At 37.2% G+C, this 15,833-nt stretch overlaps 1 long non-coding RNA gene across 1 annotated transcript in view; it reads right to left on the bottom strand.

Annotated features, from left to right (window-relative positions):
• Positions 1–15,833, bottom strand: part of LOC116183197 (uncharacterized) — a 51,808-nt gene that overhangs the window by 18,750 nt on the left and 17,225 nt on the right. The window contains exon 2 of the long non-coding RNA XR_014950571.1: positions 7,672–7,719. This is a non-coding gene — a long non-coding RNA (uncharacterized LOC116183197). The remainder of the gene's footprint in view (positions 1–7,671; positions 7,720–15,833) is intronic.

Here is a 15,833-nt window from a genome sequence, read left to right as displayed (position 1 = left end):
ACAGATTTTCTGCATATAATTGAGAGTTCAGAATAACTACTCTTTGCCAAGGCTATTGTGAACTAGAAGAGTTGCTCCTTCTACTTCCCCTGTAATAGAGCAGGAGCAAGACCTGGGTTCAAGTCCCCAAAGAGAATTTGCAAATGTGAGGTGATTATAGCAATTATCCACAGGATCTGTGTGCACAGTAGTGCTATAAAAACATTTCAGGTTGGATACCTGATTGAAAGTGAAACCATTCAAAACTTAAATGTCACAACAGTAGGCAGAGTCATGATAAAGGTCTCAAATCACTTGAGCATATTGGTCATTTACTCCTGGTCTACTTAAATATAACAAGCATGGATTTTTTTCTCTTTTTTTTGAGGACAGTTCCAAATGGAGGTAAATGGGAGTAAATATATCTTTTTAAGAACAAAAAAAAAGCAAGGCAAATAATAGAAAAAATAAAATATGAAGTTTACACATGAAGCACTCCCTGGAATGAGTCCATGGATCATACTCTTTTTATGTCCTTCCTTTTCCCCATAAAAATAACTGCCAAAGTTTTCTGCTTTGATACTCTAAATCATACAACCACAAATGAATGAGAAGACTGAGTTAGAACCAGTGAGTTATTTTACCCATTACACTGAAATTTGGGGACAGAGAATTTCTTAGAACCACTCACAATACAACTGCAGCAACACTAACCACAAACACCCCCACACTGAGAAATTCACCCTCCACAGCCTATGACAAGAGGGAAATCCCTTTCTCCCACATGTGCTGCCAGGGAATTTTTGCCATTGCCTGCAAGGACAGAATTCCAGCCAATATTTATGAGATAATTTCAACATCACCAGCAGCAGGGTTCCATCCTTTCATCAGATCACACAGTGACAGCCTTGCACTTGCCTTTATACATGAGACCATTTTGTGAAAGAGCCAGTGCCCACAGGGGAGAAGGGGAAGGGACTAGAGTTGTTTGTTCTTATAACAGAATTTCCACCGAGATTTTTGTTAAAAGATCTATTGCACAGGGAAAACTAAATATTGATTAAAATATTGAGTTTTATAATGAGGGCTGCAACTCGGAGAGCATAACAGACAGCACAGCTCTACAAGGTGCCTTTTTCTGAAGGCCACAGTGCAATGCATCAGTGCTTAATTCGCTTGTAAACCACGCACATCTTGTTGAAAGTCTGGTTGGGTTGAATGAGTAAGCTTTATACCACAGTTGCCAAACTTTTCCATTCACGACTCCACTCATATTTGTCCTTTCAGGCTTGGTTCCAGCTTTCCTAGTTTGGGAAATGCTGCCTTAAGACCTCAAATTAAAAGCATATGTTGAGATTTAGCCTGACCTTCAGAAATGGCAAAGCAGTTGTAGAAGATGATGAGGGGGCGATAGATGGAGGGGCAGGAAGAATCAATAAGGAGCTCTTCCCCACCCACTAGCAAAATTTTCATTCAAATCACTTTTTTTTTAATGTATTTTATTTTTTAAATTAATCTTCCTGCTTTCTGCTCTGGGTATGCATTTATATGTGCCAATTTGTCCATTTGCCTTTGCCCATTAGTAACTTTTTACCTGTTGGGTTGATTTATAAGAGTAAAGGTTTTACTCCTCCAGACTACCTAAAATCAAAGATCAAGCAACAGCAAAAGGATTTTTTAAGCAATATATTCCTGCTGGTGACTAGAGAATTCACCCTTCTAAGATATCCTTTGGAGATGACACCTTTAAAGCAACACTGCTCACTCATTTTATATTTTCTTTAGCAGCAAGGAATGCAGCCATAAGGCAGAAAGCTATGGGAAACTAGGCTTTCTTAATTCCTCTGCTCAGGAAATATGCATTATTAAGTCACATGGGGCTGGTACCTACAGGCTAGATGTGACACAAATATGGCAGTGCTGGATTGGATGCCTGTAGAGGGAAGCCTTAGGGTTCAGTGAGGTCAGTGAAATTAAGAGAGCAGAGCTTGGTCCCACAGTGTCTGTGGTGCCTTTAAGCAGGCACTGGGGAGGCTGATGCATGATTACTCCTTTTGATCACACTACCCAGATGAACAGCCTCAAGCCACCAGGAGACAAACTGAACTGGTTCTGATGGTGGCTGCAAAGTGGGGGGATCTCTAAAGGCTCTCTTTTTGTATCTTCACAAAACACTTGGATGAAAATGTTTCAGAACATGAATTGTGAACACCTCCTTCAGTTTCCTGGTTTCTGCAGCAAATGCCTGTAAAACCAGATGCTTAGTCTAACATATTTAGTCTTGTCCTTGAAAATTTCATTTAAATCACTCGCATAAGGTGCCACTTTGTCAGCAAACGGTGTGGTATTCTGTATCAGTTTTCATCTTTGGACCATTTTTCTATAAAGGCAAAATTTAAATAAAAGAATTAAAATTATGGATTTAAAATTATGCTACATTTTGCACTATGATAAAAACTGCAGACAGTGTAATTTAGCATCACCTGATCTGTGGAAAAGCAACTGAAAATAAATGAACATTCATTCTGCAGCTGTTTTTCTCAATAACCATAATAATATAGTTGTTAGACATAAACAGCACACATCAGCTCTGGCAGAGCACAAAAAATAATGCCAAGCTAAGTACCTGATAAGCTTTCACATTCAATGTTTCCATGTAATTCAGTATTTCCCCAATGCAAATGAAAGCAGATGATAGCTGTCACTTGAGCATATATGGTGCTCTGGATGAGTAGGAGCTCCCAAGTGATGAGTTTAAGAAAAATTTATATTTTACCAGTGATTAAATGTTGTCAATTTTCAAGAGGGAAAGAGTCTCTTTGATGCCTGCAAGTGAGGGGGAAAGGATTACAGACATCATTAAAGAAAGAAGCAAGACAAAAGATTAAGCCTGAGGTTTTCAGGAGAGCCTAGGGGAGATAACTTAGTTCAAAAGCCTCTAATTCCCTTAGGCTTTTTTGAAATTCCCAGTACGAGCATTGCCACACTGGTGACTGCAGTTACTCAACTAAGAAGTGACACTAAGGAAACTTGAGTAACAGGAGCACTCCATGAGACTCAGTTTTAAATAAAATTATACTTGTAACTCCTCATGAGATCTGGCTCCGTTCCCTTCTCTCTACAGGATCCTTCACACCAGCACTCTGCAGGCTGGGGATGCACACATACAAACACACATTTCACCACCTCACCACCACCCCCACTTCTTCATCTCTTCCTTTCAGATCCTAATTGGAACGTTTCTGGTACTAATTCACAACTAGAGGTTTGCTCCAGATTTTGCCTGGCTGCTAAGGGAAACTAAAAATTACAAGACCTCCCAAAAGGATACATTGGAAGTGTTGACTCTATCTTGTCCCAACTCTGTCTTCAGACAAAAGGCATACTGTGTAAGAAGGGGTCCATGGGACCACAGAAGAAGCACCTTTCTAAAAAATGTGAAAAGTTATTTCTGGTGGATTTAGGCACACCATGATACATTGTACCTTCTATGTCTGTACTGAACAGTTCAGGTGGGCAGACTTCAGACAAACAAAAATTGTTCTGTGCAAAACATTCCCAGAAGGTTAGCTTAATCAAGAACCTGTTGGACCTAAAGCAATCTGTTATTTAATTAATCTCTGCATGACAAAGTAAGCTCAGCATACAAAAAATCATGAGGTTTGCTTTTCATAGGCAAACCTATGAACATTCATAGGCTGTGCAGGGTGGGTTGGATGTGTGACCATGACGTAGAGCCAGTCTGCACTTGTGTGGGGAAGAAAAGCCAGGATTTCTCTGTAAGGCTAAGTGAAAATATAGATATTACAGAACTTATTGCCATCTGGAAAAGACAAGAAAATTGATAAAACCCTCAAAAATTTCATGTTTCAAAAATTGGACATGTATTTTGAAACAATTAAGTAGAGTAGGATCACAACCGAGGATCAAGGAAAGAATGCATCTTATGGGATCCTAGTACTCCAGGATCTAAAACACCAGAAATACGGCTTGGACATATTACCCAGTTTTTCCTTTTTTCATACCATGCATTTTGTAAATGTCCACCTTCATTACAGATGTTAGAATCCTTACTTAGAACATATTTGGGAACACTTCATAGCATCTTTAAATTACTGGGACTTTCCTCCCTTCTAATTTTCCACTGCTTGACTGGGAGGATGAGCCAGTTAGAGCCTTTCAACTTGCTTCATTTCTCTTCTGACCTTATATTAAGTTTTTCCAGCATAATCTCCTGCTTTACAGGCACAAGGTATAACACCTACAGCTGTCAGATGGCTTTCTGCAAGAAATACCAGAGCAGCCTGGAACCGTTCATGGCAAATTACAAGAGGATAGGTATGCTGAGGCTGTCATGACCAAAGTTTTCACAGGATTTCAATTATGGGTTTGCTTGCTTAGCATGATGCCTGGCATGACACATAGCTGCTCTTGCCAGGTTACTTACTTGAGCATTTTTCTAATTATATTCTGGAAAATGAGTACTTTCAGGTTGTGGCTATTCTCATCATATATTTCTCTTTTCCTATGATATTTATTATTTGAAGTATCACAGGGGAAAAAACTAAAACTTAGATTATCATTCTATAGGCCATTCTAAGATAAAAAACCCCTTAGAATTCAGATATACTCTATTTTCAAGGTGTTTCAGTATTTGGCTTTTTTTGTTTCTCTCACTGTGCTGTTTAGAAATAAGATTTTTTTTCATTTTTGCTTGGAATGGTATTTGTTGAAATACTTTAACTTTTGGCACTTAATTTGTTCTCTTTTATAGAAATACAAAATATTGGGAATGTACGTTTGTTTATTTTTTTCTTCAATAATTTACATTTTCTTCCTACAAAAATGAAAGTCTGAAATTCTGGCAATAAAAAAAAGCATCATATTCCATTTTTTCTAAAAAATTCATAAAAGAGGTCAATGAGTAGAAGAAACAGAACAAGAAACAATGTAATCGCATTATACCCTGTGTGGCTGAAGTAGAATATTATCATGTACTCATGTTCATAATTGCTAATAAATAAGTAGCATTAAATATGTATAAAGCTTGAACAGGTACTGGCAAATCATTTAGGAGTGTTTGTGCTTGGGACAGATTGAGAGTTGAGACTCTTGCCTCATCATCTGGAAGGAAAATTTCCACACACATCAGAAGGATCAAAACATAGAATTTAAATGAGATTCTTACATCAGTAATTTTTTGTAATAACTTAATTCATCTCAGTGACATGGATGATAGGTGTGGCTTTTTTTTTTAGGTATTTTTTTGGTGATTTTTTTTTTTTTTGTAAAGAAGAGGCTTGTACACTGGAAGGTATTCAAATGACAGTTCTTATATAACCCATGCTCTAGGAGGAATGAGTGCCATATTTTAACATCACTTCCCCACACCACACCAAAACAAAACATAAGAGAAAAGAAAGAAGAAATTAATTCACATTTTTATCTGGATATGAGCTCTTCTCCAGGCTGGCTTTGCAAATGCTCACATTTGGGGTTGTGTTCTGGTTGTGTTCCAGCTGTGCTCCTTTAAAGCACTGAGTGGTTGAGGAAATCACAGAGTGCAGCAGAAGCAAGAAATAATCGAGCCCTGAGCCACAGGCGAGGGCAGGGCAGGAGCCTCCCTGTGAAAATCACTGACAGCCCTCAGTCAAGCAGCAATTGTTCCTATTCAGTGTGCTCCTGACACCATTAAATTATTCCCAAATTTGCACATTAGGTGTAGTTCCCATTTTGGTGATGCCTGACCACGGTGACCCAGGAGAGCGCTACCTACCTCTTTGTCTCATATCAGCATTTCTCACTGAAGACCAGGGAAAATACCCCAAACATCTCATATGAAAATACACACCCTCCTACAGTTTTTTTTTTTTTTTTCCTGGGGAATTTCTGATTTATGATAAATACTCTGAACTTGCAATTGCAGGCACAAGAAGAGGGCATTAGGGAGACAAAAGAGAAGAGAAAAAGGAAAGGGAAAAGGAAAAGAAAAAAAGAAAGGTAAGAAAGGAAAGGAAAATAAAAGAAAAAAAAAAGGGAAAAAAAAAGGAAGGGGAAGGGGAAAGAGAAGGGGATGGGGAAGGGGAAGGGGAAGGGGAAGGGGAAGGGGAAGGGGAAGGGGAAGGGGAAGGGGAGAAGCACTATAACGTAAAAATAGCAACCTTGAAATAGATGAGTGTATCATTTGCATCCCAGTGGCAACACATGCATGTCTTAGAGCTAGCAGATATTTACTGGAGATATTATTCCCGCCTACCCCCACCCCCAAAAATATTAGTGTCTCCAGCTTTCTAAGAGATGTCAAGACAAATGCAAAGGCAAAATTTGCATCTCTTCTCAGGCAATGCAGAGCTCAATATTCACCCATATTGAGTTCCCTTCTGCAGTTGCACAGGGCACTGTTTTATGTGTGTTTGCAGATACTGAATAGGTCAGCTATCTGTTAATGGCTTATTAGGATAGTCATTGCTTGAGGTATGATCAAATGAATAACCCATTTGAGAATATCTACAGTCACTGACACAGAAAATATGAAATATGTCAGAAAGAATGAGAGAAATGCACACTTGGAAGAAAAGTAAATTGTAATTAGCATCCTAACTTGAGTACATAACCAAATATTAAAGGTTTGCTTTTGACTGAACATTAATGCCTGAAACAGGTCTGGGAATGAGTTTATTGGCTGCCCTATCCAAGCTGGTTATTTTATAACTCATGTCCCTACAGCAAACATTTGCAGCTCATTGCAGAATCACATATTTCCAAGGGATGTTATTATTTCAAAGGTGAAGATGGTGTGCTTTGAATAAAATAATGTCAGATTTTGTACCTATCCAAAGTGTCTACAGACTCATCTCTTTAGTCTATACCTGCATCTCCCCAAAAACTACATTTTCATATGTTTAAGAAAAACATTAACATTTAATTAAAATGAATTATTTAGAGCTCATAATGTCACAGAAATTTTCTTTTTCCTCCCAAAACACATCATTATCTTCTAGTATGATTGTTCATGTTATTTTTATTATTATTATTTCTTAATGGTTCTTATACCTTTTTTCATTTCTGTGTGCTGAGAATGGAATTCTGCATAAATTGCATTTTTACTCTGTCTGTCAGTGAAATTTGTTTCTATGCAAAGGCCTGATAAGTACAAAGCATATGTTAAACCTTGTATGTTTAAGTTCATACAGAATGAGGTAGGACTGAGTAAATAACAAAGGGATTTATGAAGTGGATCAAAAGCAAATATCAATATCAATTGATTTGATATCAAATATCAAATGTAAAAATGAATATTATGATCTAAACAATTTTTTTCTTCAAAAATTAAGTGTAACAATATATGCAAAGTAAATTTCAGAATAAAGTTTTCCACGTCAGCTGTTTGTTAAAGAAACTAAGGATGTCAAAATCTAATTTATAAACCTTCCAGAGGTCTCCCTTTTATGTGGTAGTATATTGGCTTTAGCAAAACAAGCCTCAGCTTTCTGTATTCATAATCATGATGAAATACAAGTCTGGAGAGTAATTTTTACATTTCTTGATTTTTGCTGCAGGTCTGAGTTCCCAGGCTTGCCCAGCATCAAGCAGAGAGGTTTGGCACTTAAACTGTTCTTGAGCTCATGCAAAACAATAAGGATGAGTTCTGGATGACTGCAAAACCATAAGCATGATGTTCAGGCCACTTACCTTAGGACTTTTAATCTCTTCTCCAAGCTGTGCTTAATTCTTTCTGTACTGTGGAAAGATATTAAACCCAAACAAATGAAATACCTTTTTTCCAGATCAGTGTCACACAGGAGCTGAGCTCTGCTGAGGAAGTATTATGGGATATTTTAGTTTTGGCTGCCTACAGGTAGATCTGAACCTTGGTCTTGCATCTTCTTTGTGATTTTTGACTCTCTTGTTGGTCAGGGGTTTGGATTAGTGTCATGCCCAATGGTGAGGTGAAATCTATACAGGCATGGGATTTGTTTGATTTGTTTGAATTTTAGGAACTTTGCATTTTCATTCCTCACTTTGAATCACTTCAAAAACAACCATATATGATATTTTTGTTTAGGTGCACTTGTGTTGAAGACAAAATATTTGTTTTCACACAAAATACAGCTCAGCTACAAAGACTGACCAAACGATCCAGTTCAGTCTGTCTTGCTTGGAAAAAAATGCTCATCTGGTGATGAATTTTGTGGGAAGAGAGAGACTGGCCCATCGTCAGAATAAAATAAATTATAACATCAATAAAATATATATTCTGTGGGGGAGAGGAGAAAAGGAAAATATGGAAAAGGAAAAGGAAAAAATTAATAAAGAAAATAGGAAAATGAAAAGGGAAAATGAAAAGGGAAAATGAAAAGGGAAAATGAAAATGAAAATGGAAATGGAAATGGAAATGGAAATGGAAATGGAAATGGAAATGGAAATGGAAATGGAAAGGGAAGGGAAGGGAAGGGAAGGGAAGGGAAGGGAAGGGAAGGGAAGGGAAGGGAAGAAAAAGAAAAGAAAAGAAAAGAAAAGAAAAAGAAAAGAAAAAGAAAAGAAAAAGAAAAAAGAAAAGAAAAGAAAAGAAAAGAAAAGAAAAGAAAAGAAAAGAAAAGAAAAGAAAAGAAAAGAAAAGAAAAGAAAAGAAAAGAAAAGAAAAGAAAAGAAAAGAAAAGAAAAGAAAAGAAAAGAAAAGAAAAGAAAAGAAAAGAAAGGAAAGGAAAGGAAAGGAAAGGAAAGGAAAGGAAAGGAAAGGAAAGGAAAGGAAAGGAAAGGAAAGGAAAGGAAAGGAAAGGAAAGGAAAGGAAAGGAAAGGAAAGGAAAGGAAAGGAAAGGAAAGGAAAGGAAAGGAAAGGAAAGGAAAGGAAAGGAAAGGAAAGGAAAGGAAAGGAAAGGAAAGGAAAGGAAAGGAAAGGAAAGGAAAGGAAAGGAAAGGAAAGGAAAGGAAAGGAAAGGAAAGGAAAGGAAAGGAAAGGAAAGGAAAGGAAAGGAAAGGAAAGGAAAGGAAAGGAAAGGAAAGGAAAGGAAAGGAAAGGAAAGGAAAGGAAAGGAAAGGAAAGGAAAGGAAAGGAAAGGAAAGGAAAGGAAAGGAAAGGAAAGGAAAGGAAAGGAAAGGAAAGGAAAGGAAAGGAAAGGAAAGGAAAGGAAAGGAAAGGAAAGGAAAGGAAAGGAAAGGAAAGGAAAGGAAAGGAAAGGAAAGGAAAGGAAAGGAAAGGAAAGGAAAGGAAAGGAAAGGAAAGGAAAGGAAAGGAAAGGAAAGGAAAGGAAAGGAAAGGAAAGGAAAGGAAAGGAAAGGAAAGGAAAGGAAAGGAAAGGAAAGGAAAGGAAAGGAAAGGAAAGGAAAGGAAAGGAAAGGAAAGGAAAGGAAAGGAAAGGAAAGGAAAGGAAAGGAAAGGAAAGGAAAGGAAAGGAAAGGAAAGGAAAGGAAAGGAAAGGAAAGAAAAGAAAAGAAAAGAAAAGAAAAGAAAAGAAAAGAAAAGAAAAAAAAAGAAAAGAAAAGAAAAGAAAAAAAAGAAAAGAAAGCACCCAGGAATCAGTTTAAGGGTGAATGGTGTCAGTCTCAGTTGTGAAGAATAAAAGGGCAATACAATAAAATATTTCTAAGATTCCTACTGAGAGATTTACAGAATAACATTTCTTTCTTTAGGGATTTTCACCAAATGTCGGCTAATTATTCCTGACATTTATTCTGAGGTCCCATAGTGAAGAAACACACGACCAGAAAGATTTAAGAAACCAATAATAGCTGATTTAAAATATTTACTGACTTGAAACCTAGAAGGTACAGCCAGAGGGTTCCCCCCATACCTGAGAATGTTGCAGCTGTGCTCTTGTATTCATTGGAGACACCAAAGATAGAAACAGGCACTGGATGCTGAAAACCCCCAGTGGAAGCTCACTTACTGTACATGTTCTGCAAACCAGCTTTGAGAACAGTGTGCTGGTCTATTTTCAGTGCCTCAGTCACAGTGTACTTAGTATATTATTGGTTTCTTTTCTCTATACTTTCCATGATTCTTCAGCATTTTTTTCATTATTATTTAAGGGAACATGAGAGGACTGTGTTAAGTAGACCATTAATTTTGATTTTTTTTTTCTTGAAATATACATGTTTTTAAGAAAAAAAGGAAATTAATTTTAATAGAAGAAAGAAAATAGAAATAAAATATTTTATAATAAATTTGTCAAAATTTCTTTTGTCAAAATTACATATATTATTTAGCTTACTTTAGTAATATAAAAAAATTAGGATCTCAAATGAGAAAAGAGCGTCAGAACAGATTTTGGACTTAGATAAAATATCAAAGCCAATGAAATTAAGTAGCATGCTACTTACACACCATTAAAGCTACACCAAGGCAGGAGCCATAAAGACTTTTCAGTAATGTAGAAACTGAGGGCACATCAATGGTTTGTGTCACTTGAAACCAACATTTCACAAATATCAGCAAAATGAGACAGATGAGAGAGGAATAAAGGGTATGAGCGGCTGCCATGTGAGCAGCTACTAAGGCCAGAGCTGGCTCCTGAGCTGTTGCTCTGACAGGGCCACCAGGAAAGGAGAGGACAGGCTTGGATTTCCTCACGCACATACCTTCAGTGTTCATTTCTGATGCCTGTGAGGTGTCTGTCCTGCTCTTCACTTCTGATAATTTACCTGCAGCACTCGGCTGGAAACTGATACCCAGACTGAAAAGTTAATAATGTTCATAGAATCACAGAAGAGTCTGGGTTGAAAGGGTCCTTAAATATCATCTAGTTCCAACACCCCTGTCATGGGAAGGGACAACTTCTGCTAGACCAGGTTGCTCAAAGCCCCATCCAAAGCCTTGAACTCTTCCAGTGCCTCACCACCTTCAAAGTGAATTCCTAATATCTAATATAAATCTACCCTCTTTTAGTTTAAAGCTATTCTCCCTTGTCTTTTATTACATGCCCTTGTAAAAAGCCTTATCCAGTCTTATCATCTTCCAGGACCACTTTAAGTCCTGGAAGGTGTTAGAAGGTCTTCCTGAAATAGTATCTTCTCCAAGCTGAACAACTCTGGCTGTTACATTCCTGTGCTCGCCATTGATTTTGCCAGAAATCCATGTAAGTAGATCCATTCTCTAAATACATAGAGAACAAAGAAGTCTCAGAAATCAGGGACACAATCAGTAAGAGAAACCCTAGACCAGAGTATTGCAACATTCAAAGAAAAAAACCTGTTTATTTTTTTCTTTTTTTTCTTTATTTTTTAATATTTTTTAAAATATCTCTGTTAGGCTCGAGTTGCACATGTTGTTGGATTTAGAAAAAAAAGATTGTAGTATTAGTGAGGAGCAATTAAGCTTATTCCTCTTGTTAGCACATTCTAGAGACAAACAAGTGTAGGATATATTTGCTGTACATTTGGAAGGGTGACATCATTTGGCACACTTCTCAGCAATGCTTCTCTATGATGAAAACGAGAGAATTCCTTCAGGGTGTCTTAGTCATAGCCTTTCATCTTGCAAATAATTCATATTAACATGAGACCTTCAATATTGTTTCACCTACTATTTCTCTTGTGTAGGAAATAATGTACTTGGTGGAACCCACTATTGATAAGGTTTCATCAAATATTTCGCAAGTTTTTCTCAGACATATTCAGGGAAACCTATCCCACACTGGAAAATAAAAAAGTAAACAGATAAATAATGGTTTTTGATATAGAACAATTTACATTTCATTTCTTAACAGTCCACCCTTACACAAATATTTACCCAAGCTTTAATCTAATAAGTAGCCTCATGATTGTTCTCCAGTGAAGCAGAGGACCAGCACCAAGGGTGTCCAGCAATTGAGTGCAATCCTGTGTCTGACACCTTTAAAGTGTTTGTACTTCCTATTGCTGTACAACAAATTTCATTCAACATAAAATTCCTCAAGTACAAAAAGAAATGTGTATTTATAAGAAAATGAGGTTTTTTCGTTTTCTGGATAAAATCTCATGTGTGTTGGAAATGTTTTTTGCAGTGTAGGGCCATTTTTGCAGTGCGCCCTGTACACTCTTCAGCTACCTTGCTTTAAATCAGCTGGAAGCCAAATAATACTAAGAAATATAAAGGTGAAATCTATTAATTCATCTCTGCTTTTGCAGGTTCTAGATGAGACACGGGTCACTCAGTCATAACAGAAACCTCAAAGACTCAAATGAAAAGGTAATTTGGCACTTGTTATGCACTGTGGCTTCCAACAAAATACCTGAGCTCCATACACAGAGCATGGTCTTGAGATGCCACTTAATGTGAAGGATCAGCAGAAGTCAAACTGGCCTGCTGATCAGGGAAAAGCTGCATAAGGTTTGGAGGACAACAGCAGAAACAGGTGTTTCTGACACCCTGCTTCTTGCAGGTTCAGGGGTCTGAGGTGTTGCTCTGATGAAGGCTGAAGCACCTTTGTTCTGCTGCAGACAGGGAGGCTCTGGAAGAAGAACTGGCAGAGCTGTTCCAGCACAAACCCCTGTGCTGACTCAACTTTGGTTAAACTACATTGATTACTGCACTAAATATTCTATCACAAGTCAATTTCTATGAGCAGCAAGTGACTAAAGAATACATTGTCAGCCCTTAACATGTGTTAGGTCATGCTTTAGAGCAACAGGAGAAAGGAACCATAAAATATATTTATATATCACCAGTAAGACAATATTACCGTGCACTTCATAATGTTTCTGTATGCAGGATCTCCTCAGGATTACTGTCTCCACCTGCTCCCTCTAGACAGTGATGCAGTGTGCTCTGTGGATGTTGCAGAGAGTGTTAGTGCTCACTCCAATGTCCTAAGACACTTTGTCAGGCCTGGTCTTGTCCTCTTTGCTCCAGTCGTTCTTATCGTCTTCTTTCAAGGGTTGCAACATCCAGGATTAAATAACACCATGTTCAATGCTTTCTACTGCATTTAATGGATTTTCTACTGCAATTACCTAACCTCTTAACTGAACTTTCTAAATATCATATCTCAGGCAATTCTGAAATATATAATTTTTTACATATAAAATGGAATGATGTCCACTGGAATGAGGAAGCCAAATTGCAGAATGAACTAAAGAATTGGATTTTTCACTTAAAATTTGCTCAAAGGAAGGATTTGATTCCCCTTTTCCTAATTGAATATGCTGATTACCAACACATGAAGAAGTAAGAGATGTTTCCCTCTCCTTTCACTGTGCTTTTCTTGGTGTAAAGAAAGCACACCAAGACAATGATTTCCAGTCAAGATCAGTGAAGGATAGGACTTATGAATTAAAAAGAAACCAAAGTGTGCAGTAGTGCATAGAAGAGGATAATTCCACACATAGACAAACAAATGCTCAGGAACTTCACTTGTGGAAATTTAGTTCAGATCCAAGAAAGATTTGACAAAGAAGGTGGGAGTTATTTTCCTGAACATTTTCATATATATGGCTTCAGCTTTTCAGGAGACTGCAGAGACATACAGAAGCTTAAGAACTAAGATTTTGGGCTCTACCTAAAAGGATATGGGTCCTTAGCTAAACTAAGCTTTTGGCATGGTGTAACTTGAATTATTTAATTTAGGTTACTAAAATTTTCAGGGCAACACTTTTTATCTTGTGGAAATATAAAGTTGCTTTTCTTCAAGAAAAGTAAAAGGAAAAAAAATGAAAGTAGTTTTTAAATCTCTGTACTGTTTTCCTCAATTTAAAAAAATGTTTTCCTTTTTAACTTAACACATACAAAAATTTCTGTTGATTGAGAAATAGTTTATGAAAGAATGCAATTACTTTCTTGGCTGCTCACTTTGATTCCTTTTCTCCTTGGCATTGGTATAGGCTTTCCAGGAATTTGAAGATTTAGAGACTATAATTTTGTTTATGGGGCATTTCATTCAGTATTTCTGTTCATTGGTAAATCTTCCCTTTCAGTTTCCTGTGCCTACCATTAATCTCCAATGTACAGCACAGCAGAGAAGGTAGTTAAGCAGCTTACAAGAAGGCAAACTAGCTGCATGAACAGTCTGGTGCTTCTTTGACAGCCTGACAAGCTTGCCTTCCTATTGAATATACAGGATTGTGGCTCATTTCTTAGCAATGCAGAAAGTCTTCCCTTTCACCCTCTGAATATCAGTTTTGTCTAAAACAGCTTATTAAAAAAAAAAAAAAAGATTAAAGACATTGGTCTTCAAACTTATTCTTTTTTAAGCAACTCTCTGAAGCAACCTTCACCATGTGCCTGGAGATAAAATATAATCTGTTTTCAAATATTTCATATAGTCACTTCATGCATTTTAAGCACTTAGACTATCCAAGTGCACTGCCCTCTGTGAGGAAGTGTGGTGTCAGCTGGATTCTGCATATGCTTCTCTGTAATGTTTTCATGATAATGCTAATACATACTTCCTCCTTTTTGTCACGAGTAAGCTTCCAAATTCCTACTCACAAATCTTAACATTCTTTTCTTCAGAAGAGCAGAAACGGAAGAGATTAAAAATAAGCAGAGTAGGGAGGACCTGCAACATTCCTGGAAAGGGTTAAAACTTCACTTGTGGAACCATGAAGGGTACATATGTGAAAGCTTATATGGCTCTTTTCATCAGCAACAAAAATGATGAAGACTTGTTTTTACCTTTCTTAAACCCTCTTGGCAATACTTGCAGGAGTTTTTCACATACTCCTTGCTACCTTCTCTCCTCCTGTGTCTTCCACGTGCTTTGGCTGGACAAGCAGCAGCATATGCTGCAGCAGATTTACAGCTGCACATGTGCTGACTGTCCAAACATACATGTGTCTTACTGGCCAGATGGCTGCTCCCTCCTGAAACAAGCAAATTACTGGATTACAAAGCCTCTTCCTTCAAGGAAATGCTGATTAGAGCTACCGTTAGAACCAGGCATTCATTCATATAAAATGAGTAGGAACTTCTAGTATTTGAGAAAATAAGTTTTTTAAACTTGGTTATGAATGGACAAAAAATGCCAGGGATGGCAACAACACGCAGACAGATGGAGAGTTTTTTCTTTCCGTCTCCTTTGTGAAAGATATGCCCAGATTTCTCATTGAACCATGGTTAACGGGAAGGGTAGCTAAGTGGAGAGATGTCTTCTAAGAGCATTCATCACACAAAGCAAGTTCTGAAGGCAAATTTTGCCCAGAGGGACCAGAGAGAAGATACCTTCCCTGTTGATCAATCCACAGCAGAGGATTACAGTTACTCTTCTAATTCAGACCATGTTGAGCTCGGTGGGCTTAACTATAATGACAGCGAAAGATTTAAGCAGCATTACTAACAGTGGTACTGTGAATAAAAATGTTCTGTTTAAAACATCAATCTATTGAAAACGTTAATCCCCCTTATGTTATTCTAAATGTGCATTAAAAAAATCAGAGAGCAACAATTTCTTAAGTTGCTGCAGAGGAGATGTAAATTCTGACTTTGCAGTGCTTGTTCTGATGAAGAGGAAAGGAATTTTTATGCCTGTCCTGACAGATGAGATGATCCCTTGCCTACCTTTAGACATCCATCATGCAGGCATTTACATCTAAGTTGGTCACTATCAGGATCTTTACAACTAATGGGAAGAAATGAGTATGTAAAGGGTTTGGCTGAACTGTTTTATTTGTTTCTTTTAAGATGGCACAAACTGAGCCTTAGAATTTCATATTCATCTCCACTGATTAGAGAAGTGACAAAAATATATTTCAGTCATAATTAATTTTGCACTAGAGACAAAAATATTGCCAAAAAATCAATGTTTTAATAAAAAATATTAGCCAGATTATAATGAAATTTGAATGTAGTTTTCATTAGTTTGTTGGTGGTGGTGGTTTGCTTTGGTTTTTTTTCCCAGCAATTTAAATGTTTTTTTTTTTAAACACAGACTGATTCTGG

The sequence above is a fragment of the Lonchura striata genome, chromosome 2 (assembly GCF_050655825.1).
Source record: "Lonchura striata isolate lonStrDom1 chromosome 2, ASM5065582v1, whole genome shotgun sequence".
Classification (NCBI taxonomy): domain Eukaryota; kingdom Metazoa; phylum Chordata; class Aves; order Passeriformes; family Estrildidae; genus Lonchura; species Lonchura striata.
This window is presented reverse-complemented; position numbering and strand designations above follow the sequence as displayed.